This window comes from Python bivittatus, unplaced genomic scaffold, assembly GCF_059951505.1.
Source record: "Python bivittatus isolate LINGU-HERP-01145 unplaced genomic scaffold, Pbiv_v1 ctg000480_np1212, whole genome shotgun sequence".
Classification (NCBI taxonomy): Eukaryota; Metazoa; Chordata; class Lepidosauria; order Squamata; family Pythonidae; genus Python; species Python bivittatus.
Genome location: NW_028277075.1, coordinates 28,354,672 through 28,379,553, shown reverse-complemented (window position 1 = coordinate 28,379,553; position 24,882 = coordinate 28,354,672). Strand labels below are relative to the sequence as shown.

At 36.1% G+C, this 24,882-nt stretch overlaps 1 protein-coding gene across 2 annotated transcripts in view; it reads left to right on the top strand.

Moving 5' to 3' along the window:
- Positions 1 to 1,480: 1,480 nt before the first annotated feature.
- The window catches only part of SIPA1L1 (signal induced proliferation associated 1 like 1), a 208,294-nt gene continuing 184,892 nt past the window's right edge, over positions 1,481 to 24,882 (top strand). For both annotated transcript variants that reach the window (XM_088145570.1, XM_088145567.1), the window contains exon 1: positions 1,481 to 1,588. The gene's annotated coding sequence lies outside the window, so the exon portion shown is untranslated. The remainder of the gene's footprint in view (positions 1,589 to 24,882) is intronic.

The window sequence follows — 24,882 nt, the reverse complement described above, 5'->3', positions numbered from 1 at the left end:
TTCACATAGTACATTCACAAATGTTATAATTACTACATAGAATATGAGTACATGAGTGTCAGTATTTGAAAGGTGAGCCTCTCCCTCTGCTTTTGTTTTAGTTTTATCTTTCAAACAAATCTTTAATGAATCCAATAAAGCATGGGAAGGCAGCACAGTGCCCATGGACACCAGTGTGACATGCCTGGATATCTTCTTTGGTGCCCACTCCCTCACCTGATTATTCTTACATTAAAAAAAATATGAATTTGTTATGCTGTAAAACATCACCATATTAAATGCCTTTTGATCTCAAAAGTTCCTGCTGGATCCTAAGTGGTCAGTCTACCTTCTAGTGGGTCTTTTGCCATCAGCCATGTACAAAAGGTATACATTTTGTGCATAGGCAAATCCTGTATAGCAGGCATTTTGTGAATGTACCACCATATGTTCTGAGTTTCAAATGCCAATTTGAACCAATTTCCCAAAAGCTGCCCACCCTGTGGTACAGCAAACATAATTACCCACATTCTTTTTAAAATGGCAAACAAGAGCTCAAATATTTTTCATACTTTTCAATGTACTGAGAATCACTTGTAAGTGGTTGTTAGAAATACCTAACCAGGACGTTGCACGGCCTCAGACTTGCATCTGATTTAATCTCAGGGACCTCAGAGTAGCAAAAGGGCATAATGGAGATTCTTGAAGGTGGCAAAAGTGCCATTGTTAAGTGGAAGACTTTATTTTCAGCTTTTAAAGTTTAGCAAAAACTGGATACGTTTAAAATTACGCAGCCCTTTCCTATACACAATTAGGTTGGAGTGAGCCCCATTTCTTTCTGTAGATCTTAAACCTGGTCCTACATGCTTGGAGTATTGAAGCTTTAAGCTCTTCAAACTCCTTGAATTTGACTGAATTGGGAAGCGTAATCCCTAAAATGCAAACCTGCTGATTATCAACGAGCAAACGTAATTTTAACGACGCTATTTCCCCCACTCCGTACTTACTGCAGAAGTCGCTGCACCTAGGAAGGCTTCAGCACCTTCGGGTTTGGGCAGTAAAGCTGTTCAGATCTCAGAGACAAAGCTCCAGCTCTCAGTCCCGCAAACTGCATTGATAAAGGGGGGAAAAATGGGACAAGAATGTAATCTCCTTAGCAGCAGGATCACTTAGATCATTTTCGTCTAAGGCGACTTGGACGCCTGCAGCGGCCACGCCGAAGAAGCTGAGCGGAGGCGCCATCATCCCTTCCTCTCCCTCCATCCCTGACGCCGCAAGGACGCGGAGAGCACCTCGACTTTCAGAACTGAGGGAGGCCCCCGCAGTCGCAAGACCCCCACGGGGCCCTTTGCCTTGGTGCAGGCTTCATCGTCCACCACTAGGCCGGCGCTTGGCAGTTACCATGGTAACGCCCGAGGCTCCTCCGCCTCCCTGTCTGCCTCTTCGGCGCGGCGAGTGGCGGGAGCTGAAGTAGCACTCGGGGATTCTCGCGAGAGTTGGACGGCGAGCAGCCGGAGCGGGCAGGCTTGCTGGGTGAGCTCATCCCGGGCGCTGGGGAAGGAGCGAGCTGCCGCAGCTCCTGCAGAAGCGGCCAGAGGAACTTTGTTAGGTGAGTTTTACTGAGGAAGGGAGGCGGCAGAGGGGTGGGTCCGGGGGGGCCGTGAAAGCACGACGGCGCCCCCCTCTCCCCACGTCTCTTTTCCAACCTTCGTGGACCCTGAATGGGTCTAAACCTGACAGAAAGATACCGATACGCCTCCCCCGCGTCCTTCCACCCGGGTTTTCCCCTCAGCCTGCGGCGGTCGCAGCGGGAGGGACCTGATGGAAACGGTGTAGAAAACACGCCCCCTCTTTTCCTTTTCCCCACTTCTCCGAAACCCTCCGTCTTTTCGTCTTCCCTTTCCACGCTTTGCCTTCTTGCGCTGCTTCCTCGGTAATTGACTCCGGAGACCTTGAGTTTTGCGTGCTAGGGCTCCCCCCTTCTCTTCCCCAGCCCACGTCCCCTGCTTTGCTGCTGCATGATGCGTCGTCCCCAGTATTCCCAAATTCATTAAATGGGAGGTCCTGCTTCTTTTATTTATTGGTCTGAGAAGAGAGGAAGAGCTCCTCCTCCTCTTTTCAGCGCCCTCTCTCCAAATATTTTCTATATCCCCAAGAATGAGCTGCACAGAAAGTCTGGGAGGTTTGCCTGCAACTGATCAGCAAGAACAGCTTACTTGCTTTCCCTGCCCCCCGTTTAAACAAGAAAAAAGAACCCTCTGTATTCAGACAGATTTCCTTTCCCTCACCTTTTTTCGGTTGCTTTATGGATTCATTTCTTGCAGCGAAAAACGAGGACTCATATTTTCCTCAGACATATTGAGCAAGTTGATTATTTTTCCTGCGGGCAAAGCTGAGACGGCTGCACTGAAAAAAGGAGGGTAGCGCTAATAGTAGATTTGTGCATACATCTTTTTCTGTGTTAGGGGAATATATATATGGAATGTAGAGGAGGTGAATCGAAACACTTGTGTGTGTGTATTTATTTGTTGAAAATAATTCCAATTGAACTCAGGCTAAATTCCCTTAAATCAGGATTAAAATACGTAATGCTCCATAAGAATGCTGCATCTGTACCCAGCCTCCACACTTTTTCATTTATATTTAAAAGCATTTATTCATCCAACTCTGAAGGTGCAAACAGTTTTGGTTCCCAGCTGAGCTGTAGTTAGTTTGTTCCAAGCCAGTTTGGACACCAGGATAATAATTAGCTAATTCAAAGGTAATGCCGCTGGGGATATTATACATGTGCATAATGTGGGAAAGGGAGTGGAAGACTAAAACATAGTCTTGAAGTTCAGAGAAGTGAATATGGAAAACTGGATCTTGTAGATCAGGTAGGAAGCTGTTATTTATGTTTCAGTTTTAAAAAACTGATTATAAACTATGTAGGTCTGCATTTTATTTTCTGTTTTAAATGCTCTCTTTTGGTAACAAACAGTACAATTATAATTTTAAAATTGTGTATCTATAGCTGTTGAAGACTTGTGAGTTGCAGTTATTGGTTAAGCAATACACTTGTCTCCACTTTTTAAAGTCAGAAAATGTTTAAAATACGAAACTTCCCTAACCTTGACTGATGTCACTCATTATTTTTGTTTAAAAAAATCAATTTTCTTCATTTTGTAATGAGTTATGTTTAAAAATATGCAGTGATTCTAAATCAGCAGTGATTAATCTGCTGTTACTGCATCTTTGATTTTGGTGATAATTGAACTTTAGTCGTTGAAGTATATTATTTGCTTTTGAGTAAATGGGTTGACTTTGTTAGATTATCATTGCCTAGATCTACATGAAGATTGGTATGTCCTCATATCAGTTCTTCCATGACAGAATAGTGACTAGGACCTTCCCCTCATTCGGTATTTGAGTTCTGTATCTGACATGTACTCACCTTTGTATGTGTAATTGTAAATAAGCTTCATAAAAGATTTTTTCTTTTCAGCCTTTTAAATTATGTAGTATGTGCCTATAATTTTACTTGGAAATAGAAATCAGTCATCTGCTTTTGGTTTATATAGTTCTGCATTTGAGCTGTAAGAGAAAATGTATAGTAGTAGTTTTTATTGCTCAAGTATCTTAGTTTTTCATAAGTTAGATTATGAAAATAATGAATTGTCAGAACTGCGTCTTCAACAACTAATTAAAATACTTTGGTTCCAGTAGAGTGATAGTCAAACAGCAGAAAGGTCATGTGTCTATTTCTGTTTGAAAAGTCCACCTTTCTCTTGCATACAAATTATCAGAGGTGGGTTAGAGTATAGTCATTAATTAATAAACACTGGATTAATTGATAGGTAAGAAAAGCATTTTCCAAGGTTGTGATTGCTGGAACTTGTTGGTTTTTTACACTAAGCTACATTTATAAAATATAAATTTCATATATTTTGGTTACCTTACTCATCTATTGAATTATGTTATTCAACTAATTTTCAAAACTTGCAGGCTGGTAATATTACATCCTACTAGTTTCATTTTCATCTGTTAGCAGGAAAATGGCCTAAGTAACATTCTGCTCAGAATGTTTCCTCTGAAGAAACCTAATTTTTGCCAATTCCCTGTTTTGCAGTGCCACCTCACACACTGATCTGGAGAGTTCTCCCAAGGCTCTGTATTACAGCTGGGATGGGGAAAGTTAAAGGGCTGTGAGGGAACAAGGGACTTGATGAAAATTGCCACCAGCAGGAATGCTGCTGGCTCAGAAGTATTCCATGGACTGAAGAGTTGTTCTCAGGAATCAAATGAGAGATCCAATCTAAGATTTCTTATCTTAATCATCTAAACATGTGGATTTACTTTCATCCAGTTTAATTAAGCAGATTTGGTAGAGAATATTAATTTTGATTTTTATAAATTGGTGAGATTAATACAGTAGTTAAACAAATGTGCTTGTGAGAAAACATTAGGCTTTATTCATGGGAATTTGAGGTGGAGTGATTGTTTAGTAGCAGATGTGGATTTTAATTTTGGATTTAAAAGTTACAATAAATCAAACCACCATGTGGCATATTCCATTTTCTCATCTGAACACACAACTCTGCATAGATAGATGAAGTTCCGCTAAGATAAATTCTTAAGTTAGTGTCCTCCAAACGTGTTGGACTGCAGCTCCTGTGATCCCCAACAAGCAGACTAAACACGTTTCCTGGGGCTGGTTTATTTATTTTTTTCATATGGCTGCCGATTCACCAATGACTCAGTCCCAGTCAGTGAAGCCAGTGATCATATATGATGGGAGCAGTAGTGCAACAAACAGCTGGATGGCCACAAGTTTTCTTTACCCTATTTTAAGAGAATGTGGCTTTGTCAGGAGTCTAAAGATTAAAATAAAGAACAAAGCTTATTTTCAATGTTTTAAGGTCTGGAAACTTAAACAAATGAAACATTTTATAGACCTGTTTCTGTTATTATCACATCTCTTTTAATCTTGTGTGTGTGTGTGTGTATAAAAAATAAGTAATTTGCAGATAATTTGCAGATAATTTGTCAATCTAAATGCTGAAACATGTTTTAGGTTTTATCCAATAAGATTTCCCCTTTTTGTTACTTATTTTTGTAAGTTCAGCTAGAGGGTTTTACTTTTTGTCTTGTATGTGAAGGTCAAATTAAAAAGTTAGAACCAATTATTTACATCAGAGGTTGTCAAAGTGTGGTCTGGGGACCCTTGGTGGTCCCTGAGATTCTTTCAGGGGGTCTGTGAAGCCAAATAAATAAATACTTTAACATTTTTCAGTTTTAATTTCTAATAAAGCAAATATTGATAGATAAAACCCACATAAACCAAAGCTCTTTGGGATCCTCAATCATTTTTAAGAATGTAAAGGGGTCCTGAGACCAAAATGTTTAAGAACTGCTGATTTAGATAATCTGTAAGAACTGAAGGAGGCAGTAGGAGTTGAGCCTGCCTTAAATTCTTTTTGTGTTCATCTTCATTTATACTTCTGTAGTATTTCTTCTCTATGAAAGAAAGAGGCACAATTTTCTCCATATCAGTAGTTCAGTTTTTGCATAAGAGTTTTCTGCTTAATATTCACTGCTTACAGGATATTCAGGATTTCCCACTGAGATGTAGGGGAAAAAAACCTTCTGTGTTATTTAAAATGTAAATCATAAACATTGGTGGTTTCCTAATAACAGTTTGTTTACTGTATTGTGAATGCTGACTCTTAAGTGGCTTAGTGCAACAGCATACATAACTTTATAATAGTCATCAAATTATCAAAATTATCAAATATATTTAATAATAAATATGTTCCACATAATACAATCATAACAGTCATGATGCCTTGTAACAGCAAAGCAATTATATTCATCCCAAGCTCAGGAATTTCTCTCATTCTCGCCTCAGGTCCCAAATGCATGGGTTGGAAAACCCATGTTTTTAAAAGTTTCAGTTTGGTAGGAAGGTGTTGTAGAAGAGGTAAGCTTCTGCATAGAATGTTCACCTCCAATCCCTTCTGGTTGCACTTTATGGTGGGTAAAGTGCAACAAGCACTTGCAAGTGCCACAAGCATTCTTAGCAAGCACTCTCTGCAGGCTTACTTGAAGGTAGCCAGGTCCCAAGCCTTATAGGGCGTTAAAAGTGATCACTGGGACATTGTTGTGTCATATCACCTTTGAAACAGTCCATAATTAAAACTGAGGCCTTTGTGGGCAGGGTAGGGAGGCTTGGGGATTAGAAATACCCCGTGTTTGTAAGTAAGTAAGAAAGTCATACTGTAAGTATGATTGTATATAATTTTAATTTTTTATTTGTGCAGAATTATGTATAAGCTGGTGTGAATGAAATAAAATCTCTGTTTTAAATAGCTTTTCCCTGGTTTTGTTAACTAACTGTTGTTTATGCAGCCCAGGTGCTTGTCTTTCTCCATATAAGTGTATTCTTTAGTTTAAAATAAGCTTTAATAGGGTGTTCTATTGTTCTATTCTAGTTCTGAATTATTTTTAAGACTAACTGTATGTTAAATAACATAACGGGTCGGGGGGGAGAATATGTGCCAGATTGTTCTATGTTTCCAGGGTGATATGACTCAATAGTTTTGCTTCTAAAGGTGCTCTGTTAATCGACGTAGCATTCTCCCATTTATATTTATTAATATATTGACTTCGTTGTATGTCTCACCTGAGAAGAATTGCTTTTCTTTTAAATAATAATTTTTAGCAAAGTGGTAGCTAAATAAATGTCTCAATAGTTATTAATTATGTAAATATCTTAAAATTGAATTAGTTACCACCTTAATAACCAAGTATTGGTAGTTGGTATGAAAATTATTGGATTGCTCTTTAGTAATTTTACTGTTGCATTTGTGTTTAGGTTTCTTCAGCTGCATTGTGAAATAACTTCCTCTACTTGTGCTACTCATGGGTTCACAATAACCCATTCAGCAGCATGAATTATGTTAATAATGATGAAACCTGCAGTCAGTTTGTGTAACATTGACACTTCTCATGGATTCCAGCTATGGAGAATGCTAATATGTGAAAGAATATCCACTTGTGCACCTGTAATGATGGGAATGTAGTTTGAGTAAAACTAAATTTTAGAAAATTAGGGAGCCTGAATTCTAGAAAAATAATTTTTTAAATAATTGGATTTGGTGTAATATGATTCTAATTCCCAGTTCTAGTCAGTACTTTTGTTGCTACATTTCATACTTATCAAACTGTCTGAACCATCTTCATGGACAGCCCCAGACATAACACATAGCACTAATCTAGGTGAGAAGTTACCAGGACTAATCATTCAATAATTAAATGAATCATTCAATAATTCAGTGAATTATTGAAGCAAGGTTTTGTCCAAGCTAATATACCAGTCTAAGCAAGAAAAGGTACTCTGTGCCATAAAGAACAGCTGTTCCTTTAATGAGAGAGATGGATCTATCAGTATCCCCAAGCTGTGAACACAATCCTCTACAGTGCAACCTGTTGTAGGACAGGTTGGAAGTCACCAACCTGTTATACCATCCAGTAATTGCATATAGCATCCACTAATAGAATATTTGTTTTGTCTTGGTTAACTTCAGGGTCTTAATTTTCATGCAGTTTATTTCCACCACCAAGTACTGATTAAATACTTCCATTATCTCACCTGGATTTGTTGAAGAGGTGAGAAAGAACTTTATAATATTCTAAATCTAAAAAAAAAAGCAGTCATTGTAAGTTGATGTTGAACAATATGAGGAATGAGATATAACCACAATGTAAACACCATGTTTTGGAGTTGGGCATCTGAATAGAAGCAGGACCACCAGAAAACTGCTCCACCATTCAAATTCTTTGGAAAGATATCATGTTTAGCAGTATTAAAAGCTGCTGTGAAGGTCAGGAATTCAACAAGGTTGCATTCCCCTTGTCGGTCTCATTAAAAAACCATCCAATATTCTAGGCAGTGTGATATCAGTGCCAAAACCAAGTCCTTATTGAGATGGAATTTTACCTCAGAGTATCTGGATATGATTCGCCATAATATACAGCATTACACAAGTGTGCTTATAAGTAGATCTAGGGCTAGATCTTAAGTTGGTTGAATTTTAGTTTAGTAATCTTGGTTAAATTAATAATTGGCTTTTATTTATCTATTAAATAAGCAAAAAAAACCCTTTTTCTCATAGTGCTATGTAAAAGCTGTATATACTATAACAAATCACTTACCTTGGAGCCATTTAATTGTGAAGAAAGATGACAGACTAGAAAACATTCCTGGCATGCATAATGATATTATGTATTTTGGATTTATGCTGATGATAGTAAAGTAGGACCACCAGTCTTGAAATTATGCCAAAAGGCATAAGTGATGAAAAGGAAATTCTTTCTTTCTACTAGATGAAAAAAGTTGCAGACAATTTCTTTTGGAAATTCAAATACAGCTCTTTAGCTAGTAACAAATTTAAAACAATTCATGACTTTTTCCTCTGCTTTCTTCTATGCAGATGAAACCAGAGTTATATATTTGCATGTTGCTCCAAGTTTGGCCTTTTAACCTGTGGTTCATTGGCTATACTTTCAAAAGCAGAGCCAGTGGCTAATTTTGGATGTGTTTGCTGCTAAACCAGTATTATGGCTTAATGTTATAAGAATTGCTCTAAAATCCTTTATTTAACTTAAATTTATTTTTAAAAAAATCATACAAGGCATTTAGTCTAATAGTAGTGCTTTACCAGGAGACCCAGTAATGTCAAGCCAGTTTTACAATATAAACATTGGGCTTGTGCTGGGAGATTTCAGCATAAAGAGAACTGAGCACATGGACCGATAGTCTGGAATGATAAAAGACAATAGGGTTGCACAGTAGTTTGGAGTTTATTTGGAAAAGGTGCTTTGGGATGTGCAGAAATGTGAAAACAGCATTGATACATAGCTATCTGTTTTCTGTCAAATGATAGGAATTTCAAACTCATCACTGTTTAACTTAACAATTTTTTTTAAACACTGTGATTTGTCTTTCCTTGATATACAGAGTTGGTTGACAATAGAAAATAGAAAGCCACAAATTACAATAAAGCCATTTTTTGAAAGTAAATAATAGATGATGCCAGTGAACATGCAGCAAAATAAAAACCAGCAAGTTGAAAAAAATAGATTCTCAGTTTACTGATTAAGGGAGATGAATACAAGAAAACCAGCCAATCAATAGAGCTAAAAATAACCTTAAAGGAACAGCAGAAAAAGTCTAAATAAAATAAAAGAAGGCCATACAAGGTCAAATAATTCATTTTATTAAAAAATGACATTGTGTTTGAAAGCCAGGAAACAAACAGCAAGGCTGAGAGTTCCAGATGCAGCTAGGTTCAGCTACAGAAAGGATCCTGTCCTGTCCTGTCCTGTCCTGTCCTGTCCTGTCCTATCCTATCCTATCCTATCCTATCCTATCCTATCCTATCCTATCCTATCCATCTACTTATTTTACTTTTCCTCTAGGAGCATGTTTCCTCTAGGAGTGTATGTTATATTCACTTCTCCAGTTCTCCCTTCTTCACAATAATAACCTTTCAAGAAGATTGAGCTGAGTGGTACTCTCTGATCTAAAGTCACCCAATAAGCTTCCATGATTTTCTTAACCATCTTCCTAAGTGGCTCAATTTTTATAGCAATATGTTGCTATAAACTCTTTAAATGTTATATGTATTAAAACAGGAATAGGCAATATTTGGTAGTCAGAAATGTCACAGTGTTTTAAAATGGTGCAGATTTTTTTCCTTTTTTTTTTTTATAAGGAAAGAGGTTATTTTCATTGTTTTAACCCCTAAGCCAGTTTAGAGGTTACATTATATTTTCTAAGTGTTTATGACTGAATATAAAATAAATACGTTATTGATTTTTGGAAGTCATGAAGTGAGTGGGGTTGCAGAAGGAGAAGGCAACAGTGGAAGAGTTGATCAAGGGAATACAGGTTGATTAATCAAGGGTACTTGTGCAGTTCATTGGCAAGTAATTGTATTTGCTAATCTCACTACAGATTTGGTTTAAATCACCCCTGTAGAATATTTAATTTTGGTTATTTAAATATTTACTAGGAAGATTCTTTTTAATCAGTATCTTAGTAAAAGGAAACATACTCATTGTATGATATGCTCTCAATTGGTTTGGCTACTTTAACATCTAAGAGAAAGTAAATACAAAAAACCCCAGTTTTTATTTTTACTAATAAATTTACTGCGGTTAGTTTTTCTTTAGCACAAAAAAGTAGTAAAGTTGCCTTTGAGTTGCCTTTAACTTCTGCTGACTTACATGTGTCAGTATGGGTAACTGACCAAAACAGTATTTCTGCAATAAAAATTAAATAGACAAAATCAATCAAAGCAGTACACAAAATCTAAATATTGGATGTCTGGTATCCCTAATACAGTCTACCTTTTTATTGCTGTTCGTTTATAATCTGGAAATGAAATATAAATCTTCCTATTTTTTCAGTTCACAAAGTATTTCTCAATTTAGAATGAATTAGTCCAAAGGATGAAAATTTTCTCTCTATGTCTGAGAAGATACTCCTGCTGGTAGATGTTAGGCACTAATTCAGTGATATACAAATTCAAATTGTTAAGTGACTTCTTCCAGGACATTATGACTTTCTTTGACATGTTATCAGTAAATATGTTTTTTTTTTAACAGAAATTTTAGTCTTAGGCCTGAAATTGAGATTGTAGAGGGATAATTCTTGGATGCCCATGTCATAGATAGCTCCTGTTCTTCACCAGTTAAGAATTCATTCTTGTATTGTGTTTAGAGGATATTGGCAAGAAATTGAGCTTGATATAGTGTTTGAGTTTTTAATGCCTATAATTTAACTGTGTAGTTATATTTTTTGGTTTCAAGATCTCAGTTTCTTCTAAAAATTGCTTCAGAAAAAAGGTACTTTCTTGTAATCTGTTCATCACCATGGAAATAGGCTTCAGGAAAATCAACATGTGTTCAGTGTCTCTCTTTAGCCCAGTGTTTAGAATTGTTGGTATGATAATTTCATCTATTTTTTTCTGTATTTTTATTGATAAATTGCCATTAGGTAGCCCAGTTCTTGATTGTGTGTTCAGAACAGCTCACTAATATGTTCCATTTGATGTCCTGTAGGAGATTTGATTCCTCCTTTTTTCAGAGAAGTTGCTGCAAAGTGGTTATATAGTAAAATACATATATGAGAAAATTGCTCAGTTTTTAAATATGGGGTAGCATATTCTTTTTGTCACAGTAAAATTGTCTTTTTATATACTATCTCAAGTTCTTCATACATTGGTAAATTCCATTTTTTTGGTATATGATTTAGCATGACATTCACATCTTTAAACCTTATTTATTTTCCCAACATCATATTAACAAACTTAAAAATATTAAGCCAAAACAGGACAACGAAGAAAGAAGTCCTAGATACATGTGTCAATATCCCCCCACTGTATTGCACATCCAGCATATATGTAAAGTTTGGTTCTCCAACTTATAAGGATTTAAGTGATAATTATCTAACCAATGCACAGTTGTAGAATACCCCTTCCTGCCATCTGAGACCAGCCTCCTTGCTGCTGCATTGTAAGGCTAGGAAAAGGAGTCTCTGCAATTATTTTAAATTTTTAATTATTTTTGTATTTAATGTTAATAATTACCCAATTATTTTGGTTCTGAAAATCTCATTCATGCTTGGGAAGAAATCTCTTTCAGTTTTGGCAGCTGCCAACAGCTTGACAGTACTGACACTAAATAAAAATTAAAGATTTTTAAAATACTAATGGAATGCAAGTTCTTGCTTTCCACAGACTGGTGACCTTCATTCCATGTTTTATTAAATTCATTAAAACTAAATTTGTGCAAGCATATAAATTTATTTATCCTTGGAAATGAGGTGTGTATATCTATTTGTCACTGTGTAAACTGATGTGTCAACTTCCTTGCCAAAGGGCATAGTGTTATGCTGTAGCAAGAGTTATAAGATATTACCAAAACTGAAATGATTCTGTTCTCTAGAAAATGTTGCAATGTAATCTACTGCATTGCTTTAAGAACTGTAAAATAGAACAGTTACAGAATGGTTCAAAACCACTCATACATATAATCTATTCTAGAAATTCAAGCTTTAATACGTTTTTGTATGTTTATGTGAAAAGCTTTTCCTCTTCATGTCAAGCCATATAATCTTCCTAATGTACTATATTGGAGAAAAAAGTCCACTGCATAGAATTATGTATATGATAGCATATCTTAAATTTTGGTGTAACAGAGCTGCTACATTATATAAGGGATGCTCCTTTGTTTTGCTTAATTGCTTAATTCACTTAATTTGCTTAATTCACTAGGCTTTGATACTTGTTTTTAAGTGTTATGATTTTTATTTCTCTTGGAAGCTCGTATTATAAAGTTTAGCCTCCTTAAATTATTAAATGGAAACTCTTAAAATTAACTCAGTTTTGATGGTGTATCTATGTTTTATGAATACTACTGCTATTGTTGCATTAGCTAGTTTATGCTTAATGAGAGTCATTTTAAATACTTAGGTAATTCATTCCATCCAGTTTGCCTGTAAATCTCTTCCTGATTACTTGTTTTTGATAAATGGCAAGCATAAATTTATTGGATACCACTTCTTCAATGTATTGAAATTCAAATTCAAATGAAAGCTTAGAGACCACCCTGTACTCCCATCTGGTTTCTCCCATTCCTTCCCAAAATATATCTTTGCTAAACATTGATGAAAATGTCTTTACTACTTTGTGTTCATACATGTGCAATAAAGGTTTGGTAATACTGTACCTCTATCTTTGAGTTATAAGCTGCAGCCAATCCAGAATATAGTGGTGCATGCAATTTTGGGTACACCACAGTATGCCAGTGTAACACCACTGTAACATGAGCTGCACCGGATCTTAGTAGACTTCGGGTTCAATTCAAGGTATTAGTTGTTACCTGCATGTCACAGGGCCAGGTTACATGTGGGACTGCCTCTCTCTGGTGGTTTCTGACTACCCTGCCAGATATGGCAGGGTGGGCATGCTCTGGGATTCCTTCTGTGAAACAGTGTTAACTATTGGGATCCAGGAGGAATGCCTTCTCTGTCACAATGCCTGTCCTGTTGTCAATCTCTTAGATTAATGCAGTCATGTTTTAAAATACAGTGGTACCTCGGTTCACAAACTTAATTCGTTCCGTGACTCTGGTCGCGACCCGAATTGGTCGCGACCCGAATCAAATTTTCCCATAAGGTTCAATGTAAATACGGTTAATCTGTTCTGACCCCTACGAATTTGGTCGCCAACCGATTTTGGTTGCGACCTGAATCAAATTTTCCCATAAGGTTCAATGTAATTACGGTTAATCCGTTCTGAACCATATATATATTTTTTTTAAACCACAAAAATATGACACAAAGTACAGTATGAAGAGAGAGAACGCTAACCTTGCTCGACGCGACTTCTGGCGTGGAGGACAGGAAGGCGGGTGGGGAGGCGGTTATTGCTTGGAGGGAGAGAGTTATTGCTTGGAGGGAGAGTCCCCCTTCCTACAGGAAGCCATGACCACGTGTCACGGGAGGGAAAATGGCCGCGGATCCTGTTCGTCACCTGATCCGGCGTTCGCGAACGGAAGCAAAATTTTGCGAACGGTGCTGTTCGTGACCCGAATTGGTTGTGAACAGAAGCATTCGTGACCCGAGGTACCACTGTATATATTGGACAATATGTTGCATGGATGGTATCTTCTGAATTGTCTGATCTGTTTATTAGAGTGTTTTGTGTTTAATTGCTTTGTTCTCACCCTGATTGCAGCAAATTGTTATCAATACTTAATCCCATTGCAGGACTTAGCATAAATGCTGCGGTTAGCAGCTCTCATTTAGTAACAGCGTTGTAAATCAGAATAACTACTGTTGACTCATGGTGTCACATAGAAGTTCAGAGTTTCCATAAAGAGCATGGAGCCTTGATGGATATTAGAAGAGATCATTGTTCATATGTATATTGCTGTCACTAGAATAACTGCAATTTTGAATTTGATTGAGGTGATGAATTCACAGAACCATGAGAAACATGTATCTAGTCTTGTAAGCAAATTCTGAAGGGCCGTGTTATATGTTGATTACAAAAGAAGAGAACTCCTTTTCCACAACCAGCAAAGACATGGAGGCTTCTAGATTTTGTTTTTAAATGCTTTCTGTCAAGAAGAAGCAGAAAACCCCATTTCTTTTGCAATTGATAGGTTTTATTGCAGGTTATGGAGGAAAGGGCTGATTTTCTTTCACTGATAGCATGGAAATTAGGCACATTAGCAGAGGAGGGAGGGAAAGATATGTTCTTCCCTCATTAGTCCGCTCACTTGTCTGCATGAAATTTCATGTGCTTACCTACATGGTGGTGTTTTGTTTTGTTTTTTTGGTGTGCCCATGGTGATCACATAAATTGTAATATACAAAACCAGAATGACCCAGCATATAAATGTTTGCTCCAGATTTGAACATTCATTCAATAGTCTTATAAGAGTCTAATGAGTTATGGCAGTTATTAGGTTTGATTAAATTCCTTAATAAAGCTTAGTCTTTTTTGGACCTAGAATTGATGAACAGAAAAAGAAATAACTGAAAGAAATGCAATCATAAGCTTCTCTTTTTGGTATATTGATTTATGTATACTTGTACAGAAAATCAACTATGAATGAATGAATGAACGAATGAATAAAACTGGCTGCTCCTTGTTTTTTTGAGAAACTCTGGGTCATGAAATAGAAGAAGGCTTGGATACAAATGTGTAAGTCTTATTATATGGGCAGCTAGACACTCATTAAAGCATATTATTGGCAATGGCAATGAGGGCTTCAAAGAATGCTTGCTAATTATTAACATTTTTCCAACTAGTCAATGGCTTATTGCCATCTATTGAACCAAATTCCCTGCTGGAACCTGCTTTTAAGCTGCCTTCGGTGGCACTGGGCCAATTGTTCTGAATCACTTTTCCAGATTTGAGGACAAGAACCTTGGTTATTTGGTATAGTACATCCTCTTTTGACTTTTGTCCACCCTGCATTATTCATGCCAGCTAAGAGTGAGTAGAGGTGGATCAAGGTGGTGTTGAAAATATTGCTGCATATACACCTTAAGAAATACTTTTATTCGGTCAATGACCAGCAAAATTTGAAAAAAATACAACACCAAAGTAAAATCAAAGTAAAATCAAATAAAAATACTAGCATAACAAAGATAACATAACAAATAAAAATGTAACATGCACTACTATAATGGTGTGTTAATTACCTGTGCAAGTGTAGATCTAAAACATTACAATCTATGAAGTAAAAATATATATCACCTAAAAAATAATTTCACAAATCCCTATATGGCTGAAAAGAACAATAGCAGCAACATTATGGTACTGCAGACAAAATCACCTGGTTCTTAATTTGAAAAATCTAAAATTCTAGTCTTTGCTAAGAGAGCAACCCAACAATCTTGGAGAGTAGAAGGCCACAGATTAGAGCAGGTTACTGCATTTAAATACCTTGGAGTGGTTTTCAGCTCTAAAGGCACCAGGAATACGCACCTGAATCACATAGTGCAGCTAACTCTTAGGTCCACAAGCACTATTAAGTGCTTCTTTTACACAAGCAGAGGCCAATTAATCCCTGCAGCATCAAAACTTTTTCAGGCCAAGCCATTGGCCCAAATCCTTTATGATGCACAAGTAGGAATTTATGCAAAGAAGGATACACTGGAAACAGTGCAAACAATTTTTTTGAGATCAATCCTTGCTGCACCCAATGGAACAGCAAATGCCCAGTTAAGGCTCCAGACAGGAATGCCTGCAATTCAGGTAGAGGCATGGAGGAGGATGATAAACTACTGGCTGAAAACCCAATTCTTCCTAGACTGACCCCTGTATTTTTAATAAATTTTCCTTCTCCCTGGAAACAGGCCATAGAGCATAAGTTGACATTATATGGGCTTTCTGTACCATTCCTAATTTCTTTAGGATATGAACAAGCCAAACAACTGCTCATCCAAAGAATAAGCAATATGGAGTTTCAGGCTGAAGTTAATAGACTGCCCCAACATGGCAGAAATATGAGTGCTTGGAAACCAGCAAGACAGCTGCAAAATCTAACTTTCCTCAAGCTGAGGACAGCATCTTTCAAAGCCAGGCATAATATCTTACCATGCGCACTGCTACAAGGTAGATACTCCAAAATCCCATGAACTGAGTGTACATGCCCATGTGGGGACAAGGAGATTGAAACCATTTTGCATGTATTATTACATTGTAAATTCTACATGGATATCAGGTCTGCTTACAATCTGCCCCTAATATGTAAATTTCCAGGAAGGGCAGACAATTTCTATGTGAATCATCTTCTAGAAGATTTGAAAGCCTTTATCACTTGTGCAGTAGCCAAATTCTGTTGCCGCGGGGAAAATAAGATTTTACTGGTCACAAAAATAATTACTATTTTATTTATCACTTTAGGTTTAATACATACTAGCTATCTCCTTTTAGATGATATATATATTTACTTCATAGATTTTAATATTTTAGATCTACACTTGCATAGGTAATTAACATACCATTATAGTAATGTATATTACATTTTTATTTGTTATTTTATCTTTGTTATGCTAGTATTTTATCTCATCTATTTGATATTGCTTTCGCATTGTATTTTTTCAAATTTTGTTGGTCATTGATTGAATAAACCAGTGCTTCCCAAACTTGGATAAATTATCCAAAATTGGGTAAAAGTGGTTTTTCTTTGGGTAACGACACACAAACCCATTACCCAATCACAACAGAGACATTTAAATTGACTTAAAGATTGCCATGTGTACTAAAATATGTTCGAAAATCTCCCAAAGTATTCCTATCAAGAGGGAAATCAATGAAATTACCAACGGTAATATGTTGAAATGACATAAAGATGATTCAGTGATATTGTTTTTATAGTATAGGTAGTCCTTGAGTTATGTTCATTTGTTCAGCGACTATTCAAAGTTAGGGTTTTGGGTAATGAAGGAAAACGTTTGGGAAGCACTGGAATAAACAGTATTAGAGTGTAAGGTGATAGATACATGTAGGGGCGGGTGGATGTTAACTTCTGAAAAAGGCCTTCCTATATCTAGGGGATTATATCAATGATTATATAGTTACAAATATACCGTATTTTTCCGACAATAAGACGCCCCCATGTATAAGACGACCCCCACTTTTCCAACCCAAAATTAAGAAATCAATATTTTAAAGATAGTGCAGAACACATTTTTTTTAGTAATTAGTTAACATTTACCTGATACACTCGGTGGGAGGAGGTCCAAACCGTCTCTCTGCAGCTCTATTTCCAGGTTCTTTGCATAACTGATTACATTCAAGCACGAGTGAAACTGCCAATAGCTTGTCTCTGCAAACAGCCTTCCTCTAATTGGTTTGTTCAGCATCAGCTGACGTCAGTTACATCAGGCTCGTGATTGGAGGAAGTCTGTTTGGGAGACAAGCTATTTCACTCGTGATTGGAGGCTAGTAATAGGAGGAAGCCTCTCTGCAGAAACAAAGTATGGGCAGTTTTGTAACCGTGCGATTCTCGGCTAACTTCCTTGAATAAGACGCCCTTCAATTTTTAGGGTAAGGATTTTAGAAAAAAGTATCGTCTTATAGTTGGAAAAATACGGTACCTCTTTTGAGGCAAACTTCAGTTATCTTAATAGATTTCATCCTGGATTCAGAACTAGTTTTTTGGACTTCTCACCATCATCTGTAAATGGTTTCCACAGCTCTCCTCCCCCCCTCCTGAAGGGTTGGGGACTTGTGGAGAATGTTAGGCTAGCATCATCACTGTTAGCTTTCAGGGAGTTACTCTAGACTGAATTGGAGAGCATGAATGGTCACCACTACATTTTAGCCCCTTTGCATTATTGCATTGTGATAGTCTTAATTAACATTATGTTTTACCTTGTTTTTCTTTTATGATGTAAATTGCTGGGACTTGTATTTTATGCTATGGAGGCATAAAAATACAGTAACTCAGTAAATGCTGTTTAATATCTGTAGGATGTTACTGGTGGAGTTTTGAGTTGCGAGCAAGGAGTCATCAAAATGGTGATGATACCCAACTCTAATAACATGTAAATTAGAAGAATCCATCCATGTTATGAATTGGTACCAAGATGCAATAATGAAGTGAGCTTTGTCAAGATAAATATTCTGTAAATGTGTAGTTCTTGAGTATAGGAATTGGGTTCTTATCTGCACAGAAATGGAAGGATCCACAAATACCTACAACTGAAGAATGGATGGTGAAGTTGATGGAGTTGGCAGAGACTGCAAAATTGACTGTTTTGATTAAAGGAAAGACTTTGTCTAGCTTTGTTTCTACTTGAAAATTGCTTTTGGACTTTTTGCTTGAAACTGAAAGAAATGAAACTTTAATTTTGGGATTTAATGATTAATGCTGTTTATCATAATAGAAATACGGTGTATTAGTTTAGACTTTAGAGTAAGAGGCGAATGTATTATATATTTGTACCTATAAAGGTCAGAAGTTACATTTTTTCTTTTTTGCTTTTCTGCACCTTAAATTTTGTTTTTTTTCCCCCTGATCTTTCCTTTTCTTCAATCCTTTTCTTCTGTTTCCTTATATTTTATCCTTTTGCTGAAATTTAATAAAGTTCTTATTTTAAAAAAGGAATTGGGGTCATGGCTTATTTTAGATGGGGTTGCACTCATCAAATGCTCTAAAACAGAATGCCAAATGGACCTTGTTGGGTAAGACATTTCACTAAAGTATTTAGTACTAAGAAGGCTCTATTTCTAGTTCTGATCACTTCAGAACATAGAGAAGGGCCTCGGTAGATTTTGGAATATAAGCAGACTGATATAAAAGGAAGTGTATATTCTGGATACTAGATTAGAAGAGGCTGTAACTGGGAGAGAATGCCTTGCCATGTAGCTTACATTAGATGCTGCCTAGGACAAGATTAGTGGTTTATAACAACTTTTTTGTTATAATGTTTATAACAAATTTCAATTTGTTTATAGGCATTAAAATCCTATTTGCAAATTGAGGTTTGAACTGAAGTTGAGAAACTAGTTTACAGCAATCCTGTACTATTACTCTTCTGCAGACTATGATGCCTTGCTGAAGACAGAATAAACCTTCAGTGTGGCCAATTATTAATAATATAGTTCACTGGTAAGGATGATGTTAATTTGGATTCTCAGGTAAAGGTTCTCTATATTTCTAAATCTAAAGCAAAAGTCAGTGTATATGAATTCTGTCTACCCCAGATCTTCTACCACTGCAGTTCTAGCACCTAATTGTATATTTCATTTACCTGCATATTTTATATTTACAGCTTCAAATATTCAAAAACAGAAAAAATGTATATGAAGACACCCAAGTTAGAGCAGGCAGTTCTATCTTTGTTGATAACTTTTTGTCCCTGCCCTCCCAGTTATAGTCTGAGGTGGCATACTAATGCCAATAATACAGCAACGTCTTCTTGCAGCCTTGTTATAATCATGGTTTGCTTTGTCCTTAAGGGCTAAATCTAAAAAAGTTAATAAGACATAGGAGATTGGTATTTTTAACAAAGTACTGAAAGTCATTAAAAGCCAGTCAAAATAGTCTTTCATTTGCTTCCAAAAGATTCTGTACTTTCAAAATGTTCTCTAGGTCTGTGTGACTTCATTTTAAGTGGGCTCCAGAGTGAATGGAATAATAGTTCAATAATACGTTAAAAATGTCTGTTAGTCTCAGAGTATTCTCAAATCATTGTAAACATGGGTTTTGTTCTGGCATTGCTGTATGAATTCTGTGTTCTAGTACTTCAGGCATTTGTCACTGCTCAAATCAAAAGTTGCTCGAGACTTTATGTGTATGCTTGGGAGACAATATTCAAAGTGAACTCCACTGCATACTTACCTGGAATCAAAACCTTTGGAATTCAGTGGGTCTTATTTTTTATATAAATATACCATTATATTCTCAGTAGTTGAGAAAACAGACATAAACTCCTAATTGCAATTATCTCTGTGAACTGAAGTTGGAATTCCCAGGAGAGCAAGGGGAGCTAATATCCACTTTCTGTTCATAAACCTTCATCAGTATTCAATTCCATTTTGACCCATCTGAGAAGAACAAGTATTGGAGCTGAATGGCCAGATGGATAGGCATGGCTATTACTTGTCTCTTCCTCCTACTTACCTCATTGCTTCCCATGTAGAGAAAGGAAGAAGAGGCAAGAAGGTAGATGTGTAGGGGAATTTACGTGATTTGTTCCCCTCCCCTGCCCCCTTCCCCAAATCATGTTCATGCCTATGTTGCATTACTGGTTTTGTGGCAGATTAATGTCAAGGGAGAAACAAAGGGGAAAAAACAGCAACTGTAGACAAACCTGATTAGTAACATTTGGGGATCATATATAATCTGTAGTAGAGTTTGCCTTTAAAGACAAAGAGCCATGGACATGGAGCAGAACACTTAACTGGGGAGGAAATTGTAATCTAGCTATACATCTTGATTTGATTATTTGATAACATTCTCAGTTGGGAGGATATATTGAATTCAGTACTTTCCAAATCTGCTGTTTGATACCTGCTCATCTTGTAGATATATGTCCTCAGATTTTGCCAGAAAACAAACACTTCTGTGTAAAATGAAACTCCAGTTGGTAATTCATGAATGGGTAATATAAGATGCACTGATAGCTCTTAAGAGATTGATACTTTCCACATAGCTGCAGGATTGGAGTGGAACTGGAAAAGAGCAACTTAGTTTCATATTCAAGGAGAAACTTTCTTTTTTTTTTTATAAATGTTTTTTTATTTTTACAACAAACACAAAACATACATGAACAAACAAAAACATAAAAAGGCATAAAAAAAGCATCTTCCATTTTATACCGTGTGTCAACCAGTTACCAACTCGTTGGTGCCCCTTTCATAATCTTAAATTCTCATATCATCTATTCAAAATATACTTGTATACTTATCAATAAACAATTATTAATCATTCATAGCTAATCTATAGAATCATTTATTACAAAAAATTTTAACTTTCAATAGGATTAGTAATACATTTTCATCTATCGATTATATGTGTATATATATAATAGTTAATATCAAATTTCTATTATAAAATTTCCTAATCCATTACATTACTATATTTTCTCATCTAATCATTAATAAAAACAAATCCCGTGTCATATAAAATTACTTATCTTCTTACTCTAATATCAAATCTCAATTTAACTCATCTCTGCACATTCCATAATTTTCAATAGCTTCCTCCTGCATAAGTACTTTTTAATTTTTCAAATTCTTAAAAGTTACAGTTCTAACCAGTATCAGTTACAGTATCAGTTACGGTTCTAACCAGGTTACAGTTCTAACCAGATTCTTCACTACATGTTTCAACAAAAATGTCTCTAGTTTAAAATCTATATGTTACTATATTCAACCATGTATAAATTTTAGTCTAATCTCTTAAGACATTTACAATCAAATACAATTTTTAACTATACATCTCAGATTTATACTTTATTCCAGCGCTTGCATAATTTTGAGTTCACCCTTTTCATTCAATATCCCAAAATATCTAGCTGTTTATTCCTTTTTCTATGTTATTGGATAAGAGAAAGCAATAATAAATGTCCTTTCAAACATTCTGCTTTTTAAAGCTTCTGTCAGTTCCATCATTGTTGTATTCCCCTCGTTTTTCTTTAAACATCTGAAGTAGTTTCTTTCAATATTGTTTTACTTCTTCTTTTTGTGCATTCTCTTAATACGATTTTCCATTATAATCTTGTATAATCTTTTTCTCACCCTCAGTGCCAAGAACAAGTCTGTCCCTCTTCATTTATCAGTTGATTAACCCTTTTAATTCTCAGTTTATAGGCCTCACAATAATTCTGTTTAATGCTTCTGATTTCTTGTACTATTTCTTCCTTTTCCATTAATCCCGTTTTATGTTTAATTAAGTCCATTTTAGCTTTAATATCTTTTTTCTTTCTTTTTTTTTTTTTTTTGCGGGAATTTCTGCAGCTCTTCTTCCAGTTTTTTATAGTCATCCTCGATAGTTTAAAGATCTTTTTCTGCATTGTGTTTCTCGTATAGTCTATTATCTTGATAAACCTTCATTGAGTCAAAGGATTCTTTATCTTTGTTCTTGCCAAAAATAAGAGAAAAAAAGAAGCAAAAGGAGAAAAAGAAAAGAAAAAAGAAAAAAAAAAGGAGAGGAGGGGAAAGACTAAGTCTCTTTAAAAAAAATCCAACTGGGAGGGGGGAATGGAGAGCAAAGCAGAGCTTCTAGCAGAAAGAAGAGCTACTGCCACTAATCAAGGCTCTTGTGACTAGCTCAAACTTTCCATCTTGATATTTTCAAAATCGCTTTCAACTCCACTTTCTTGTTTATAGTTACGGATGGCACCTGTATAAACATGCACATCCCACTATCTTTTTAGAAAGCACAGAGTCCTTGAGCATGCGTCATAATGAAAGGAAAAAAGCACTAAGTCGCGCCTCTAGATGGCAGTGCAACTTTCTTTCATTTACTTTCTCTTAACTCCACTTTCCCCATTTCAAAATCAAAAAGTATAAATTTCTTATAACAATAAAGAAATCTTAGTCAAAAAAAAGGCTTAAAATAAAGAGTTATTGAGTATTAAAAAAAAAAAGCCAATCCAGTTAAAAATATATTTTTTTAAAAGAAAAACATCTTGTCAATTCCACTAAAAAGGGAAAGTTGAAAAGATTTTTTTTCCCCCCCTTCTTTTTTTATAAGGTTCAATCTCGCCGCTTAATCCACTTTTCTTCACTTTTAAAAATCTCTTTAAGTTACTTAAGGTGTTCTCCAAGAATAGTTGAATAATAAAAGTCCATCTCACCCAGTTGACACCCCTCTCTTCCTTCTTCCTTTGGAGCTGTCCCGGCTTTCGTAGCCATTTTTGGCTGGCTCTCCTCCGCCGGCTTCAAGAGCTTCTCCCGGGATCAATCTGGGACTTGCGGCGTCGCTGAGATCCGCGGGACGCGCCCTTTACGATCGCCATCTCTTCGGGACGGCTTAGGTCCATCGGGACCGTCCAGGGGAGGAGATATCAGCTGCGATCCTGGGAGCCCAGGATCACCCGCCGTATCGCCGCGACGCCAGCTCCGCCCTCAAGGAGAAACTTTCTTAACAGAAAGTAACTTGCAGCCTCATGTAGGAGTGGACATGATAACTCTGTTCAAATTATTTAAAGGATTGTCATGTAGCAGATGGGGCAGAATTGTTCAGAATTGTTCTAGAAGTCAGGATAAGAAACAGTGGGTTTAAACTTCAAGGGTTTGATGTATTCTGTTCTTCAATATATGAGTTTGTTGTTAAGATAATTATTTTTCATCTTAGCAAATGAAGGTAGTTGCTTGACTTTCAGGGAGCAGAACAAATTTAACAGTCAATGTAAAGATACTACTTTTGACAGTTAACCTTGAATGTGAAATCTCCCAAACCATTTCAGTAGAATAAATATGTAAGATTTATCAAGGAATTCCTTGAGAATCCTTCTTATGTAAATTAGAAATAAATGTTGGAAGTTCAGCCTCGTTAAAAATCTGTTTGATAACAAACTTGTTAAGATGGACAAATTACTTACTGTATCTTAATAGAACCTTAATAGAACATAATAGAATTGTGTAATTAATGCAAGTATTCATGGAAGAATATACAGATTATTTGGATAATTTTACAGCAATGGTTTAGAAAGGGAAGTGAATTAAAACATTAGTTTATACAAACATAAGTGAGAAAAGATTTGAACTGGACATTTTCTGGTTCATGCCTTACTGCACTTTCTAGTAAACATTAGTACTATGATTTTTTTTAAATGAGAAAACTGCTCATCCTCATATACCAAAGTTTGGTTTAGAGATTGTCTACCTTGCTAAATCTGATGCACCCAAAATATGGTGCCTTGCAGATGTTTAGCTTTTTGTGGATGAGAGATGAGGGAATGCATTCATTCAGAGGGCTCTAAGTCAGGGAAGATTGATGAGTATGGAAAGCTGTTCTTCTTTCCAGGTATCAGTTATCTGTCAGATTCGATTACATAGATTAGATTAATGGAAAAAACATTCAGAGCATACCTTATGAAAGAACTTTGAAAATATCTCATCTGCCTGATTCTTTTTGCTAATTGCGTTCCCTAAGCACTGCATTTTTAAGGCACTTGTTTCTCCTTTGTTTTATGCATTACAGTTCTGGATCCTCAATGAAAAAAATCTTATAGATCATAGCATAAAAGGAATATATCTTGAACTCTGCCTCCTAAATATCTCCTCTTCCTTCTCCTTGCAAGTCTTTTGCTTATCTATGCTTATGAAGACTTGCAGATTGGAATGTATGAATGTGTTATTCACAGGAACAGTCTACTATCCCCTCATCAGCTGTCTCATGAGAATAAAGTTCTGGTTCATTCATGTATAACACCAATTATTGGAAGGAATTTACTTATTATTTATTTATCAAATTTATGTGGCTGCCCATCTCACGCAAAGTGACTAGGCAATGTACAGTAAACTCAACAATTAAAACATTCTACAGAAGTCACTTAATAAAATTAAACATAAGTAAAAAGATTGTGAGAGGGAATGCATCAGAATGTTACATGTGATACAGGATTTTTTCTCTGTGTGCTAATTCATTTAAGCTCTGCAAAATTGGGAAGAGTTTAATTAAATAATGGTGCACGCTCAGGGATTTTAGGCTAAAAAGATGAGGGTTAGGAACTGGCCTTATGCTTCCAGTTGCTATTTGTTAGTGGCGTATCCAACTGTGTGGGCTTCCTTGATTTTTATGCTTTTATCTTGCATTTTACCAGTCTTCCTGGTGATGTTTTCACAACTTTTACTGGATTCAGAATTGCAATTGAAGATT